Here is a 16,771-nt window from a genome sequence, read left to right on the forward strand (position 1 = left end):
GGAAAAATAAAGCAAACCCAAGGGTTGCCCCCACATTTAATAAAAGGATTTAAAAGAGACGGACCTTTTTTTAAATAGGGGTTAAAATGAAAACTTTAGCAAAACCACAAAAACGAAAACAAGAGGGGAGAGGAGGGGAGTTACTAACGCACTAAGACTCGGAGAGCACTCGAAGCACACACACTCAAAACACCACACGCGACAGACGATGCAAGATGCCATGCATGATGCGACGATGCAAACTAAATGATGATGCAACAAATAAAACTAACCACACGACGTAAACGGAAATAAAGGGGGAATCTTCTGGAACGTCGGTCTCGGGCTGTCACACCAAGAAAGTGGAAAAGTTGAGATGGAGACTTGGTCTGAAAGGTTTCCATGGTGTGAGTAGTGATGGTAGAAGTGGTGGTGTGGCACTATTCTAGGACGAGGCCCTGACTGCAACAGTACTCGAAGCTTCCAGCCGGTTCATTGATGTCAGGATTGTGGATACAGGATCCGGTATTTCATGGAGAAGTACCTTCGTCTATGGTGAGTCGTGTGTGGAAAACAGACAGTGTATGTGGGACCACTTATGTCATCTCCGGGCTGTCTCACACGAGCCATGGTTTGTTTGTGGCGATTACAATGAAGCATTATGGCAACATGAGCACATCTGGAGGACGATGCGGGCTGAAAGTCAAATGTCGGCCTTTAGAGACTGCCTCTTGACGTGTGAGATGGAGGACCTCGCTTTGTGTGGTCTGTCATACAGATACGATAACGGACAGGAAAACACTCGAATGTCCAGGTCCTCTTGGATCGGGCATGTGCGGATGAATCTTGGCAGGATATCTTTCCGGCGGCACAGGTTTTTCACCTCGCCACGTCGTGCTCAGACCACAGCCCCCTCTTGGTAAAACTTGAGGGTGTTCCTTAATAGAGACGGCGTACTTCTGTCCCACCCTATGAAATAATGTGGGAACGCGATCATTCGCTCCCAGGGGTCATTGCAGGGACATGGGCTAAGCATCACCCCGCCAATAATTTGGGATCGGTTGCCTCCTCGCCGAGTGAGGTGATGAAGGAACTAAAACTATTGAGTAGGGCAAAGTTTGGGAATGTTTTGAAGGAGATCGAGACCCTTCATACACACCTTGCCGAGCTTTAGTTGGTGGGTTCAGACTGTGCTCAAATTCGCAACAAAATGAACCAGCTAGATAAATTTTTGTATAGAGAGGAAATGATATGGCTTCAACGCTCCCGCATATCTCAGCTAAAGGAGGGTGAGCGGAGCACCAAGTACCTGCATCGGCGGGCAGTCTAGCGAGCTCGAAGGAACCATATTCAGCGTGTGTTAAAAGATGTTGGCTCTTGGTGTAATCCCCCAACTTACATGGAGAGGATAGAAAACTCCTACTTTAAGGAGATTTTTACGAAGGACCCAACATTAGCCCCGGGTGAGGTCCTTGACTGTATCACGTCACGCGTCACACTAGAGATGAACGAATCTCTGTGCAAGCCTTATACAAATGAGGAAATCTCTAATACCTTGTTTCAAATTGGTCGTTTGAAGGCCCCAGGATGTGGTGGCTTTCCTGCCCGGTTTTATCAGCGGAATTGGGCGGTGCTCAAGGATGAAATTGTTGTTGCAGTTCAAGAATTCTTTATCACGGGGATTATGCTAGATGGGGTGAACAACACAGTGATCGTGATTATCCCAAAAGTTCCTCACCCGAAGGAGCTCAAGGATTTTCACCCAATTAGCTTATGTAACGTGGTGTACAAAGTTGTCTCCAAATGTATGGTGAACAGGTTACGACCCTTCCTCACAGAGCTTATATCTGAAAATGAGAGTGCCTTTATTCCAGGAAGGGTCATATCTGATAACTCTATCATTGTGTTCGAATGTATTCACCATATACAGTCACTCAAGAATAACTCACTAGCTTTATGTGCTTACAAGTTGGACTTATCTAAGGCCTATGATCGAGTTGACTGGGATTTTTTGGAGAAGGCTTTGGATAAATGGGGCTTCTCTCAGTAGTGTATTTCTCGGGGATGGCATGTATTACTTTGGTAAAATATACAGTGAAGTTCAATGGTAAATTGTTGGAGGCTTTCTCCCCATCCAGGGGGCTTTGTCAAGGTGATCCATTATCACCCTTCATGTTCCTCTTTGTAGCTGACACTCTTTCATCTTTGATTAATAAGGCTATGAGGGAGGAAGGACTCCAAGGGTGAAAATATGCATAACTGCTCCTGAAGTATCTCATCTCCTATTTGCGGATGACTCACTCATGTTTTTCCATGCGTCACATCATCAAGTAGTGTTGGTTAAAGGTTTGTTGAACACTTACGCGACGGTGACAAGCGAGCTTATTAACCCGTCGAAGTGCTCCATCCTTTTTTCAGATCATTGCTTGCCTAGTGTGGTTCAGGAGGTGAAGGGTGTGTTGGAGATTACCCAATAGGTTTCTGAACCCAAGTATTTGGGTCTCCCGGTTCCTACGAGGAGAATGCACCAAAGTTCTCAGAATTGCGACTCAAGTCTTAGAATCTTACGATCTTATGATCCAAACTAGGCTCTCCGATTCTACGATTTTGCTCATAGAATCTAAGTTTCTATGATCCTGATAGTTATGATTCTACGATTCATGATCCAAGCAATAGAGCTACGATCCAATTCAGAATCGCGATTCTGACAACTTTGGAATGCACAAAGGAAATTTTGAAACACTCCAGGAATGGTTAAGGAAAAACTTATTGATTGGAGTGATCAATCCACCTCTTCACGTAACAAGGAAATCCTTATCAAGTCGGTGACTCAGGCCATCCCAACTTATGTCATGAGTGTGCTTAAACTCCCAGCCTCAACCTGTGATGAGCTAACGCGTATGATCCGTCGGTATTGGTGGGGTATTGAGAATGGGAAGAAGAAAATGGCTTGGATGAGTTGGGACAAGTTGCGGCTTCCTAAGTCCATGGGAGGCATGGGTTTTACGGATATGAGGGACTTTAATCAGGCCTTGCTGGCCAAACAGGCCTGGAGACTGTTAGACTCGTCGGATAGTTTGTGTGCACGCTTACTCAAGGCAAAGTATTTTCCTTCGGGTCATCTGCTTGACACGGTTTTCCTTGCAATGGTTCCGCAGTCTGGAAGGGTATTCTGCATGGCCTGGAACTGTTGAAAAAGGGTATTGTCTGGTGTGTGTGCAGCGGTACTTCAATTCGGACATGGAGGGACCCCTCGATCTAGCGGCCCTATTCCTTTCGGCCCATCACTCCAAAGGGTACCTATCGGTTTAACCATGTGTCTGACTTCTTGGATGGCAATGGATAATGGATACTTGACCGATTGAGAGATCCTTTTAGCTGATGGATGTGGATCACATCCTGAAAATCAAAACATCACCTCGACAGCAGTGTGATTTTCTTTCTTGGTTTCCGGAAAAGGGTGGCATGTTCACGGTGAAAAGTGCATATCGGTTAGCCACACAAGATCATAACATGAACTACTCAGTGAGTGCATCAAGCACTAATATGGATGGCTGTCGCACACTATGGAATTTTGTTTGAAAGTCAGACGTACCTGAGAAAATGAAGAACACTGCTTGGAAGGTGGTGACCGGGACACTACCTACACAACAGTGCAAGAGGTACAGACACCTCCCTACACGATCAACATGCCCTTTGTGCGGTATAGAAGAGGAGATCACTTTCCATGCTCTGATTTCATGTTTGCAAGCTCGAGTTCTTTGGGTAAATATGCGACGGTGGTGGCCCTTCCAGGTGATGACATTCTCATTGATAATGGAAAGGAGTGGTTCATGCACTTGCTCAGTACGTCCTTTGATGAAGCCTGTGATATGATGATCATGTTAATATGGCGGATTTGCATTTGTGCAATGATAAGATCCATGGGAAGGACACCCCACCCGTTCCTACCATGGTTGAGTTTCTGGATAGTTATAAATCCATCAGGCTTGCCGAGAGGTTCTCGCATGAGGAAATCTTGAAAGGGAAGATGCCTGTTTTAGCCCTTGATATGCCAGCTTAGAGGGAGAAGAAACCTCCGGTCCCTGGCAGGCCACCGTCCGCACACATGGTGGCTCTCTCGGTCGTTGGCTCCTTCCGGGAGGCCGATGGCTCTGCGGCGGCGGGCATGGTTCTCAGAGGTAACAAAGGGTTGATTATATTTGCGGCATATCGGTTCATATTCCACTATAACGATCCATTGGAAGAGGAACTGCATGCAATCATGCAAGGTATGGTGTCGGCGATTCAACACTCCAACCTCCCAGTGTTTCTACAGTCGGACTCTTCTGAAGCTCTTTCAAGTCTGTCTAATGATGCATTGATTCGTTCGACGTATGGCCAGTTAGTTCTAGAGATTAAGGATCTTTTTGGTAGTAGGAAGTTTTTTTCTTAGAAAATTAGCCGTACTCAAAATAAAGTTGTCGATCGGTTGGCCAATTATAGTTGATCTGAGCGAGCCACCGCGGTGTGGTTGGGCTTGGTTCCATCATGTGTTGATAATTTGTGGCATCTCAACTGTAACTCTACGAACTTGCAATAAAAACTTACTTACCCCGAAAAAAAAAAGAGAGAAGCAGGCTTTACACGGTTAGGTCACATGACATAGCGCGCTTAATTATGTAGGCAGCGCACCGGCCGACTGCTGAGCTCGTCGGTGTCACAGAAACGGGTGGTCTTATTTCCTTTTCCCACTCCTTAGCTCTTTCCACCCATGTAAGGAGGGTCGCAGGCATGGCTACCGTGACAAGCAACCACATTCTGCCCGTTCGTGTGATCGGCATCACCCTTTTCTACGACGCACCCATGCATGATACCTACGTCTTTCTGCCCTCGAACCGCCCAAACGACCAACAGCTAGCGAAGCAAAAGGTCTATTTTATATGTCATATTTCTTAGGCTGTATGTGCTTACGTATTTTTTTAACACAATACAATTAATTTTATAAACAAACATATACACATCGTATTTTTATGAGTACATGCAACTTCGAGAGACTCAGCCAATACATTATCTTGAGATTGGCAAGTTGCCACACACGTCCTGGTATCGATGAAAAAGTTTCTCCCACTATACGGACATGGAGTTATCTAGAATCTGATCAATGTATTAATGGATCACGCAAATGAACACACTAGTTATAGTGCTACTCATGTTAGGGAAAATCTCTAACTACATTACACCTGGAACATAGATAAGAGGCCATTTGATTCAATGGATATCCAGATGACGTTGGTCGCTTAATTCGTAAGCTTGAATCCTATTGAAAAATTTCGTAAGAAATAACTTGTACAACATTCCCTAGGAAATCTAGCATATGTTTGGCCTTTGGGTCGTGCATGTATGAACCCTGGACCCCGCCCAGCAGGAGGGACCCTGCTATTGTTCTTATTTAGTTTAGCGTCTTGATTGGGGTTGTGTTGCAGCGTTGATGTCTACTAGTATGAACATAAGTCTCCCACATCTAATCCCTGTCTCGATGGTGCCTCGAGCGTCGTTGGTAGGCATGTGGAGGTGGCTCTCCGTCCGTTATCATGAGATTCAACCGGTGTTGCTCTTCGATGGATTTATTTGCATCCAATCGCTGTAAGCGTGTTTATAGGTTTGATACTTCCGAATTATTGCGCTGGTCCTGTAAGGTCTTTAGCACGATGATCTTCTGGCTGTCTACTACAATCAAATTTGAATGCACTGATCATGTGGCTATAGTGAGGGAGGAGCGATGACGACTTGTATCTTCACTAGATGTTCCACGAACATGGTTGTCTTTTTCTAGTGTTCTTTATACTGCCATGACAGATTATGAATAGATCGAAAGTTTCTCCGGCAACAATTTTTTTCATGAAAAAAATCCTTTATTTTCTCTATGATGCCATCAAACAATCGCAAATCACGTAGGATTCGGACGGGCATGACATTGGTTTTCTGTTCCTATAATTTTACAATCTTGCGAATAAACAATGCAATGTGGGGTTTGGGTGTAGTAAATACATGGGCATGTATGTCATGAATTGACCAAAAGACAAGACGCATATATCTGCCCCTTTTAGCTCATTAATCAAATAGCCTGGCAAAGAGCCGGAGCAGGCAGCGGTCAACCACCAAAGCTTTGTTTCCATTTCACGGAGCGGCAGTTCAGATCCACACGACAAGGGGGTCAGTGTCCCTAACCAAAAGAAAACTAGGGCACAAGATGCTTTTGGAGTCCGAGCCAGATTGGCAGATTGGGTCACATGAGCTACCCTCGCCCGCTCGTGCATGCAGCCTAGCCAACTGCAGGAAAGAGGGGAAACTTGTCACAAAGATCTCACTGGCTCACTCCTGCTGTATCTGGGTAAAGTATGTTTGGAACATTTAGCTCATGAACTTAACCAAAAGCCTCTGTCTTTGCCTGTTAGTTTTGTAGCTTTTGTGGCTGTACCTGTACCTACTTTACTCTGGTATGACTCTTGCCTACATATGTAGCTACCAACCAGGCAACAAGGAAAGGGTCCAAAATTGCACACATCAAATGCGCGCTGCATGGTGAACTGTTCAAAACCAGTCAAGGTACAAGGAGAATGCCTGTCCGATTCCCTCATATTTTATTCCCACGTCACTAGATTGTTTATGCTTCCTCTCTTCTCATACACCAGTGGTAACATATCATTGTTTTAGTATCTCATATCATTGTTCCCCAATATCCCTAGCCCCTAGGTCTCTTCTTCCTTCCCCTTTCCTACTCCTGCCTGCACGATTCTGATCCGGTCCAGGCGGTGTAGATCGAGAGAGAGAAAGAGGGAGTGAGCTAGCTAGCATATGTAGTGGAAGAAGGAAAGATGATAACTAGGGAGAAGGAAGCGATTGTGAGAGATGTGGAGGACAAACAGGAGGTAGCTGAGCCTGAGATCGTCATGGATAACAGGAAGAGAACCATGAACGGGAGGAAGCTGGATCTCAATGAAGACATCGATATGGAGAGCGAGCAAGGAGAAGTCGGTGACGACAACGACAGAAAGGAGGAGGAGGAGGATGGAGGTAGCACCACCGATGTTGCTGGGAGCCGGAGCTCCAGCAACAACAGCAGCACCAACCATGCTTCGGAGACCCAAGAGGGTACCGGGGCTGGCGAGCATAGGGTGCGGCAGTACAACCGATCGAAGCTGCCTCGGCTCCGTTGGACGCCCGATCTTCACATGGCCTTCATTCGCGCCGTCGAGAGGCTTGGTGGACAAGAGAGTAAGTCCTAGAACTCGCTCATGACTTGGGATAATATCTTGCATGATTATTTGTTGTTTTCTTGTGAGATTCTATGGTCTCATGACACGTTCCTTTGAATCTGATTAATTTGCTACCCTATTTGATATCTTGTTTGTATAGGGGCGACTCCTAAGCTGGTGCTTCAGATGATGAATGTAAGGGGCCTCAGCATTGCTCATGTAAAAAGCCATCTGCAGGTAAATCATGCCGTGCAAAATAGTGAAATACAATTAGTTCGCTTATACTTTACCTAAATAGCATATGACTCGGTTTCTGATCTATTTCTTTCCAGATGTACCGAAGCAAGAAGCTAGACCACCAGGGTCAACGGATCAGGGGAGCCATCTCTTCAGGTTCTCATCAATCCAAAAAAAATATACAATTTGATTCTTCCATCCGATCTCAATCCTCAAAACACTTGTGCTCATGAGAGGATTTTCTTCTTCTACATGTGGCGAGAGCAGTATTTTCGCCTATGGGTTTCCACTCGATGAGAGGCGATCGACGCTTTCATGACATGCTCCTCCAAAGAGCTGCCGCCCTCTCCTCGACGGCGGAGCACGGCGGCTTCTTCGCTTCGCGGAATGGCGGCGGCGGCGGGAACACCACTAGCCGCCTCTATGGGATTCTCCAGCATCACCACCGGCCATCTCTGATACAATCTGGCTTCAAGAACTGCAGTTTCAGGTAAATTATATTGCTAGACGTTTAAACCTAGCTATTTTGCAGAGACAATCGAGATAAATCGAAAGTTCGAAACCCTAATTCATGATGAACATTTGCAGGAATCAAGAGTGGGCGTTCAACCACCGTGACAGGATTACTAGGAAGGATGTGAAGGCCTCCTCGACCACGCCGCACTTCTTCGCGTCCTCGTCGGTGAGGAGATGGCCCTTAGGTTCCGCCGTTGCCGGAGCCGGCGAGCAAATGCGAGATGAGAGCTTCGGTTACTTCACCGGCCATGGATCTGGGCAGCACTCGAGGGCCATGCCACCGGCGAGGTCGGTCGTGCCAGGAGGAGGTAACCATCGTCTCCCGTTTAGATGGCACGGCAGCGATGGCGGCAAGGGCGCTCAGGCCACACCGTCAGATCCCGTGATGATAGCCAAAGCCCTAGATTCCCAGCAGCAGAAGCATATTGAACAACAAAGGGCTCTGATCACGCCAGCCGACAAGGTGCGGCTTCCGACAGAGACGCCGGAGTTGGAGCTCAGTTTGTCTCCAGCCACGGCAATGGACACCACAGATGGGACACCGAGCAAGAAGAGGAAGAAGAGCACTGCTGCATCGAGCGAACAAGAGCTGGAACACTGCAACAAGCTGTCGATCTCGCCGCTCTCGCTCTTGCCACCTGCAGCTTCCATGCCCATGCAGCGGAAGGAAAAGACAAGAGGGGGCAGCGCGGAGGCCGCTCTGGGACAGAGTACTTTGGATCTGACCATGTCGATCAGGGCATTGGAGTGAGATCTTTTAAGTACTTTGTGTCGATGGCTGTCCAAAAACTGCACACTGATCCATGCGATCAGTTAAAATTGTTAATTTAACCTTTGCCCTCTACCAGTACATATGTCATGTTCGTTGGTAATTGTGTCGATGGACTGCCTCTCGGTATGTGGCCACATGATCCATGCCTTGTTCTCTTGTGACACGTGAAGCTAAATCGTACCTTTTTTTATTAAACGCGGTTCTTTAGGGTCTAATTTATTAAAAAATTAAAGAGAATTTTTTGGTTAATTAACAAAAAACAAACGAAAACCATTATAACACATTTACAAAAATAAGACACACAGGGCGACCTGACAACCCACACAGAAATGCATACACGCCGTCGAGGAGAAAAGCGTCGTCGTGGCTGCAACCCGACATCATTGTCATCACGCCTCCGCGAGGGCGACTCCGCCTCCACCATCGACGACCATCGAAGAAGCCCTCGCCTGCGCTGGTCAAAGCCAAACAGTCAGCCACACGCGTCGGCGAACAGGCAGCTCCGACTCTATCGACGAGCATTGTCGAGGAAAAGCGTTGGGCTTGCGCCGAGCCAGCGCCAGAGACGACCACCCGTCTCATGTCATCATCACCATAAGGGTCCCCTCCTCAACAGTCCCGACTTCATGAAGACACAACGAGGCACGACGACCCCTCGAACACGTCGGAAGAGACCGACTACGAAGAACCATCAGCAAGCCAGCTCCGCCTGAAGCCAACATCGTTGCCACACAAGAAGCCATGCAGAACAAACACATCGTCGAACGGGCACCTGCCGACCATAATGCCGCCCATAGAGCGTGCAAACGGGATCAGGAGCTCTTCAAGACAACGCCCCAAAGAGGAAGCGACGATGTCGACGCCGTCGCCCGACCCTGACAGGCCTTAGGCTTTAACCCGAAGAGCAGAACCGAGAGTGTGGAGGATATGGGGCTCCACGACTACGCCTCCAAGAAGGTCATTCGGCGCCCACAAACACCGACGTTGTCGGCCCGAGACTGGGCAAGATTTCGCCCGGAGCAATCCAACACCACCGCCACCCCCATGGACATCACCTCCGCTGGCCCACCCCCTCTCACAGAGCCACTATGCCGGAAGCATTGGAGAGCCATCGAGCTGCATCCATCCCTGTCGGCCAGACACCGACGAGCCAGATCCGGACTGATCTGGAATCCCACCACCGCAGCGCCACCAGGAGCCAGCAAGGCCAGCGTACAGCCGGCCCGCGCAAGGACGCGCCCACAAAGCAGTGAGGGGGGGCACACCCGCCCCTGCATGTCGGAGAAGAACGGCTGGCCAAAAGACCAGAGCCCGCGGACGAAGCTGTGGCGGCTGCCACCAATGAGAGCCACTACTCAAAGCCGCCGCGCCGTAGAAGAACAGCTAAGAAGAGCCCAACTGGCCACCGACAAAGCAACCGCCTTGCCTGGATCCGGCACGCCATGGAGGGGATCGAGCCTCCCCCACCCCGAGGCCCGAGCTCCCGCGGTCAGACGGGAGGAAGATGACCCCACCTCTCGGGCTTAGCCCGACGGCCTCCAACGATGACGGCAAGGGAAGGGCGTGGGGTGGAGGGCGTCCCGGCAACGCGGGCTAGGTCTACGCCCGTGTCGCCTTGGGTGAGACGACGCAGGGGACATGCATCAGAAATCTCTATTGATTCGAGCTTTGGTGAATATGGTACTGTCTTCGCCCGTGTTACCTCACCTAAATCATACCTTATTCAAAGATAAGTGTCCATAGCAATTCTAAGCTATACGCACATCATTTTTATTGCGAAATATTAATATCGACGGTTTGCTGGACGGTCAGCACTAATCTTATGATAGATCGTCATCCAAATTGGTTGAACAAAACCATTGTTATCATCTTCAAGTGGTTGCACACACAGGCCAGACCCCCCTCGGGTCGCTCCCGTGGCGACCGAGGGGGAACCCTAGCGCTGTCGGCCCCGCGTGTGACAGCCCGAACCCGACGTTCCAGAAGATTCCCCTTCATTTCTGTTTCCGTCGTGTGATTATATTCCGTTTGGTGCATCATCATGTAGTTTGCATCATGGCATCATGCATGGCATCATGTCAACTGTGTTTTGTCGGTGTTGCATGTTGCTCCGTGTTGTTGGGTGTTAGTGCTTCGTGAGTGGCGTTGTTTTGTTGGAGTGATGAGAGTGGGTGCGTGAGAGCGACCTCAAAACCTTGTTGCACCGCGGACCTAAAACCTTCACTCCCCTCCTCTCCTCTTTTTATTTGTTTTTGTGGTTTTGTCAAAGTTCAGTTTTAACCCCCGTTAAAAAAATTCGTCTTCTTTTAAATTCCTTTTATTAAATGTGGGGGCAACCCCTTGGGTTTTCTTTATTTCTTCCTTTTGTTTATTTTCTAAAACAGTCTCATTTCTTTTCTCCTTTAAAGGTCCTTTATTTTATTCTTTAAATAAAAAGGGGTTTATTTTATCCTTTTATAAAAGGGTTTATTTTAATTTTTCAAAAGGTTATTTTTATTCGTTTAAAAAGTGCCCGATCTATTTTATAGTTGGGGCATAATTTTTGTTTTAAGAAGTCAAAGGCCTTTATTTTTATTTATTTATAAAAAAAATTCTTTTGTTTAAGCTTCGTGTTTTCTTTTAAAAAAAAGAGGAAAAAAAACCAAAGGGGGAGGACCCCAGGCCAAGGCCCAGCCAGCCAAGTCCCAAGGCCTCCCCTCCCCTGCCCTAGCGACCGCTCCCCTCGTCCCTCGTCCTCCCCGAGCGCCGCACCCAGCGTCTCCTTCCTCCCCTCGCCTCGGTCCTCTCCCCCTCGTCCCGACAGCGCCGCCACCTGCCCAGAAAGAAAACCCACGCGCTCAGCCCCTTCCCTCGATCCCGCCGCCCTCCTCCTCTCAGCCCAGGCCCGAGCAACTCCTTCCCATGGTGCTTGTGCATCCCCTCGCCCCAGGCCCGAGCTGCCCCGCCTCCGTTCTCGCATCAAGCACCCGCAGCTCCCTGTGTCCGCGCACCTGCTGCTCCGCCTCGCCATTCCTCCTCAGGAGCTGGCAACGTCGCGCGCCTAGGGTCGCCGCCCGAGCCGCCCCATGCCTCTCCCCTGCCGCCGGAGGTCCTTCTCCCCGCCGGTGCCCATCCCCGTGCTGCCCGCCATGGCCATCTCCTGCGTCGCCTGCTCCATCCCTCGGCCTCGCCCTCGCCAAGGACCTGCCGGCCTCGTCCCGAGACTCTCCTCAACCTTGCTGGGCGTCGTCCGCTCGCCGGTGCCGCGCCACCATGGAGATGCTCGCTGTCGATCTGTGTTGTTGCCGTTGTTTTGCTGCTCCTGCGCCGAAGCTGGAGTCGTTGCTGCGAGCTTGCCTGATGCATGCTGCTCTGTTGCCTGATGTTGTTTGATGTCGTTGCTGCTGCCACGTTTTGCTGCTTGGCGAATTGCTGTTGTCGTGTAGCTTGCTCTTGCTGCTAGTTGAATCTTGCCTGCGCTAGTTGTTGTTGTTGTTTGTGTTTTGCTGCGTTATGCTAGCTAGCTCTTGCTGTTGTTAGTTGCGGCTTCCTACTTAGTGCCAGGTTGCTTGCTGTGCCATAGCCCCTGCTTGCCGTATGTGCTTGCCTGCGCTAGTTGTTGTTGCTGTGCATGCTGCCATTGCTTGCTAGCTTCTTGTTGTAGTTGCTGTCGTAGTATGCTAGCTAGGCTGCATGCCACTGCTGCCGGTTGCTGATGCTAGTTGCCGTAGCTGCAAGCTGTTGTTGTTAGGTGCCTTGTTGTAGATGCTGTAGTTGTGTTGTCGCTATCGCTGTATGTCGTCGCCGCGTGCGCCATCACCGCCTGCCGTGAGTCATCGACAAATTCGACGAGTACCACGATGTCCTCGACGACCCCCGGACGTCTTCGGAAAACGAGTTCGACTACCGTCGCCGAAGACTGTGAACCACGACGCCGAGCGAATGACTTCCGTCGACGAGACCGAGTACCAAGACTTCCTCTACTTCCACTACGACCACGACGACCGTTGTTCTCCTTCACCAAACCGAACCCCTCCGATATGCACGCGTCGAAGGTATACCGAAGGAACGTATTGGGACCATGTGCATGTGATGTGCATGTGATGTTTGAGATATATTGTATGTTTGCGCCTTATGTTGCCGTTGCACGTGTTCCTCTCGTTGAGCCCCGACACATGGGAACCCGATAGACAGGATCACCCCATCATTATTTAGCGTTCCCGCAGACGCTCCATATCCGTTGGCACGTTATCTCGATGAGTTATCAGGATAGGAACGTTGTTGTGCCATCGTTTCCGTGTTGCCGCCATGGTTCCCTCTCGCTCATCATGGCGACACTTGTTTCTTTCTCTTCTTGCCGTGATGTTTGAACTCGCATGCATGACGCATTCATGGCATGATATCTTGTGTTGCATGCCTCCTGTGACGTAGCTTCGCTCTATGTTTCGCGTGTTACCCGACTAGGATGTCTTGTAGGATCACCGCTTCACCCCTTGTCATGTTAAAAACATTTAATATTCCCGTGTAAATTAACGGGAGTGAACTAATAATTAAACGTGGAGTTTCGTCGATATGCAACCCATTGCATATTGAGCTTCACTTAATGTGTAGTGTTTGCGTGAGGTGAATTGCCATGCCATCCCTTGCATTAATGAACTGATCATGCATCATAGTAGGTTATGCATCATGTTGTGCATCGTGTGGTGAATATTTGTGTTGATGTTTGTTTCGGGTTTGCCCGTCTCGATAGAGTTCCGCAAGCGTGTCGGAATGTGAGGACCCGTTCGACTACGTTGGTTCGCCGACTTTTCGGAGTTGTTCTTCTTCGAAGCGGGATCTCAGGCAGGATGACCATTTCCCTAGATACCATTACTATCATTGCCATGCTAGTTTATCGCTTCTATCGTTTATGCCTCGGTGCCTACCACATGTTAAATATCAACCTCTCATCAATGCCATGATAACCCTCAACCTGTTCGACCTAGCAAACCTCTGAATGGCAATGTTACTGCTTGCTTAACCATGTCGTTAGCGTTGCTAGTTGCAGGTGTAGTTGCTTCCATGTGATAACATGGGTTCCTTGTCTTATCACCATATTAAATGCTATTTAATTTAATGCATCTATATACTTGGTAAAAGGTAGAAGGCTCGGCCTTTCTAGCCTGGTGTTTTGTTCCACCTTTGCCCCCTTAGTTTCGGCTACCGGTATTATGTTCCATAATTGAGCGCTCCTAACACGATCGGGGTTATTATGGGGACGCCCTTGATAATTCGTTTTAGATTAAAGCTGGTCTGGCAAGGCCCAACTTTGGTACTACATTTTCCTAACAACTAATGAACTGCATAGGGAGTAATTAACCCGAGGAATTTAATCAACCCCCGGGCCAGTGCTCCTCATGAGTGTTGGTCCACCCACCTAGCAGTCGGCGGTGCCACCACGGGGTAACTCAAGGTTTGGTTCCCGTCCACTTTGCATAGACGGTGTGTCCTGAGAACGAGATACACGGCTCCTATCGGGATCGTCGACACACTGGGTGGCCTTGCTGGATTAGTTTTTCCTTTGACGGAATATCTTGTGCATCGGGATTTCGGTGATGCTTTGGGTAATCTCAGAGTTGAGGTTTTCCACTAGGGAATCCGACGAGATCGCGAGCTTCGTGATTGAGGATTTCTATGCGGCTTGTGGTAATTTGTGATGGACTAGTTGGAGCACCCCTGCAAGGTTAAATCTTTTCGGAAAGCCGTGTCCGCGGTTATGTGGCAACGTGGAAACTTTGTTTAACACTGGTTCTAGATAACTTGAAGTTAACTTAATTAAAATGTGCCAACTGTGTGCGTAACCGTGACTGTCTCTTTCGTGAGTTCCTTCTCCGATCGAGGACACGGTGGGGTTATGTCTGACGTAGGTAGGTGTTCAGGATCATTTAGTTAATAATTAGTAGTTCACGTCCGATTTGCGTAGATCATCCCTCTCTTTATTCTTGTACTCGTAAGTTAGCCACCTCATATATTGTGACAGCCCGATGCCGACATTCCAGAAGCTTCCCCTTTTCTTTCCGTTTTCGTCGTGTGGGTATTTTCAGTTGCCGCATCATCACCGCATCATGCGCATCATCTGCATTGCATCGGCGTCTCTGTTGCCGCCCGTTTTCAAAACTTGCATCCGTTGTTAGTTGTCGGTTCGCGTCGTTGTTCGTTCCGAGCCTGACTGCACTCGCACGCGCCCGTGGCACCGTCAAAACCCTGTTTTTAAAGTGCGTTTAAAACTTTCTCTGATCAGGTGAAACTTGGCACGCGGTCGCGATTAGATATAGCTGGGCCGCCTGTCGAATTTCGTCGCGATCGGAGACCGTCTGGTACCCGAACGGTCGACCGTAGCGGCACCGTCTCCGGTTATTCGTCGGACGTTTGTCGGTGTTTTAAAATTCGTGCCGCGCCGCCCGTTCTCCCTCTAGTCTCCGGATATCCCCTCTACACGCCCGCGTACCCATACCCGCGTTCGGAATCGTCCAAATCCGACCCCGCGGTTTGATCCGGAGCGCGATTCCGGTTAACCGAGCCCCCCCGTTTGTCTATATATATACCCCTTCTAATTTTCGGACAGCCTCCCCCTAATCCTGCCTCGTTTTCCGCGCCCGAAACCCTAGCCGCCTTCCACCTGCTCTCTCTCCTCCCCAGCGCCGCCGGCTCGCCCGAGCCCGCGCGCGGCCCGCCGAGGCCCATCCGGCCGCCGCCTGGGCTGCCGCCGCCGCCGTGTGCACGAGCCTCCCTGCCCGTGCCTCCTCCTCCCGAGCGCCTCGCCGCCGCCTCGGTTCCGCAGCCGCACCGCCGCGCCTCCTCCCACCGACCGCCGCCGGCGAGCCGCCCCTTGCAGGTCCTGGCCCGGACCGCATCCTCTTCTCTTCTCCCTCTCTCACCTCGCGTGCTCTCTCCTCGCAGAAAAGAGAACGCCGGCGATCTCCTCGCTGCCGCACCGCCTTGGGCCATCTCCGGCGAGAATGGGTCCGGCCGCCCCGGATCCGCCGGGATCCGCCGCCTCCCGGTCGCCTCCCCGCTTCGGCCGGCCACCCTAGCCACCGGTCGTCGCCTCCATGGCGCTGGAGCTCCCGTGCGCAGGGAGGGAGACGAGGCCGCCCCTCCTCCAGGCCATTGACCGCCGGCCCAGCAGCCCCGGCCTGCTCCATCGGGCACCCCCAGGCCAGGCCGGTCGGCCTCCCCCAGCAGCCGGCCCAGTAGGCTTCGCCCCCCACCACGACTCCAGCTCCAGATCCGCCTGGGCCCGAGGCCCACCAAGGTGAGCCTCCTTTTCCCCCTGCCCTCCTACTCCTCGCCTAGGCAACGTGAAGCTATGTTGCGCCCGTGGATATTTAGGCCCATTAGAATAATTAGGTTAATTTTTCGGAATTAATAAATTCCAGAAAAATGACGATATTAAAACGTCCGTAGTTTTCAACTCGTGTATCGGTTTGCGACGGGTAGCTTATGTTTCTCGTGTAATTTTTCGCGTAGAATTCGATTTTACAACTTGCACATTTGTTTGACGTAGTTTAGCATGTTGTCTGCCTAGATAAGCGTGTTGTCTCAATAGGAAAGTGCCCGCATTTATTTTCCACGCGTGTTTGAATTGCTCGAATGCCATGATAGAAATGCCCATGTTTTAGGGGCCATTTTTTCATGCATTTTAGAGCCGTCATTTGTATTTTTGCGTGTAGGGATTTGCCTCTAGTTTACTTTCCCGTATATAGGGTATTTTTCCGCATTAATGTGTGGCTTTATTTTGTGTTGCAAACCCCACGTATTTTATATGTTTCCGGGGTAGAAAAATCCCATGGATTTTTTTGTGCAATTAGTTTTAGCTTTTGAGTAAGTTTGTTCGCGAGATATTTTGCTATGTTGCCCTTTTGATTAATTCGTAGGTTTTATTCCGTGCCTCGTTTGAATTAGTTGTCAACTAGAGAGTTGATCTTGGATGTTTTGTTTAGCCCCTTGTATTTTTTAGTTGCAATAGAAAAGCATGTTTAGGTATGGTTTGCTTGCTCTCAAGTTGCTA

General features: G+C 49.6%; 1 pseudogene; it reads left to right on the top strand.

Moving 5' to 3' along the window:
• Positions 1-6,365: 6,365 nt before the first annotated feature.
• On the top strand, positions 6,366-8,842 carry LOC123402534 (annotated as a pseudogene).
• Positions 8,843-16,771: the final 7,929 nt, after the last annotated feature.

Source organism: Hordeum vulgare, chromosome 6H, assembly GCF_904849725.1.
Source record: "Hordeum vulgare subsp. vulgare chromosome 6H, MorexV3_pseudomolecules_assembly, whole genome shotgun sequence".
NCBI classification, from domain to species: Eukaryota; Viridiplantae; Streptophyta; class Magnoliopsida; order Poales; family Poaceae; genus Hordeum; species Hordeum vulgare.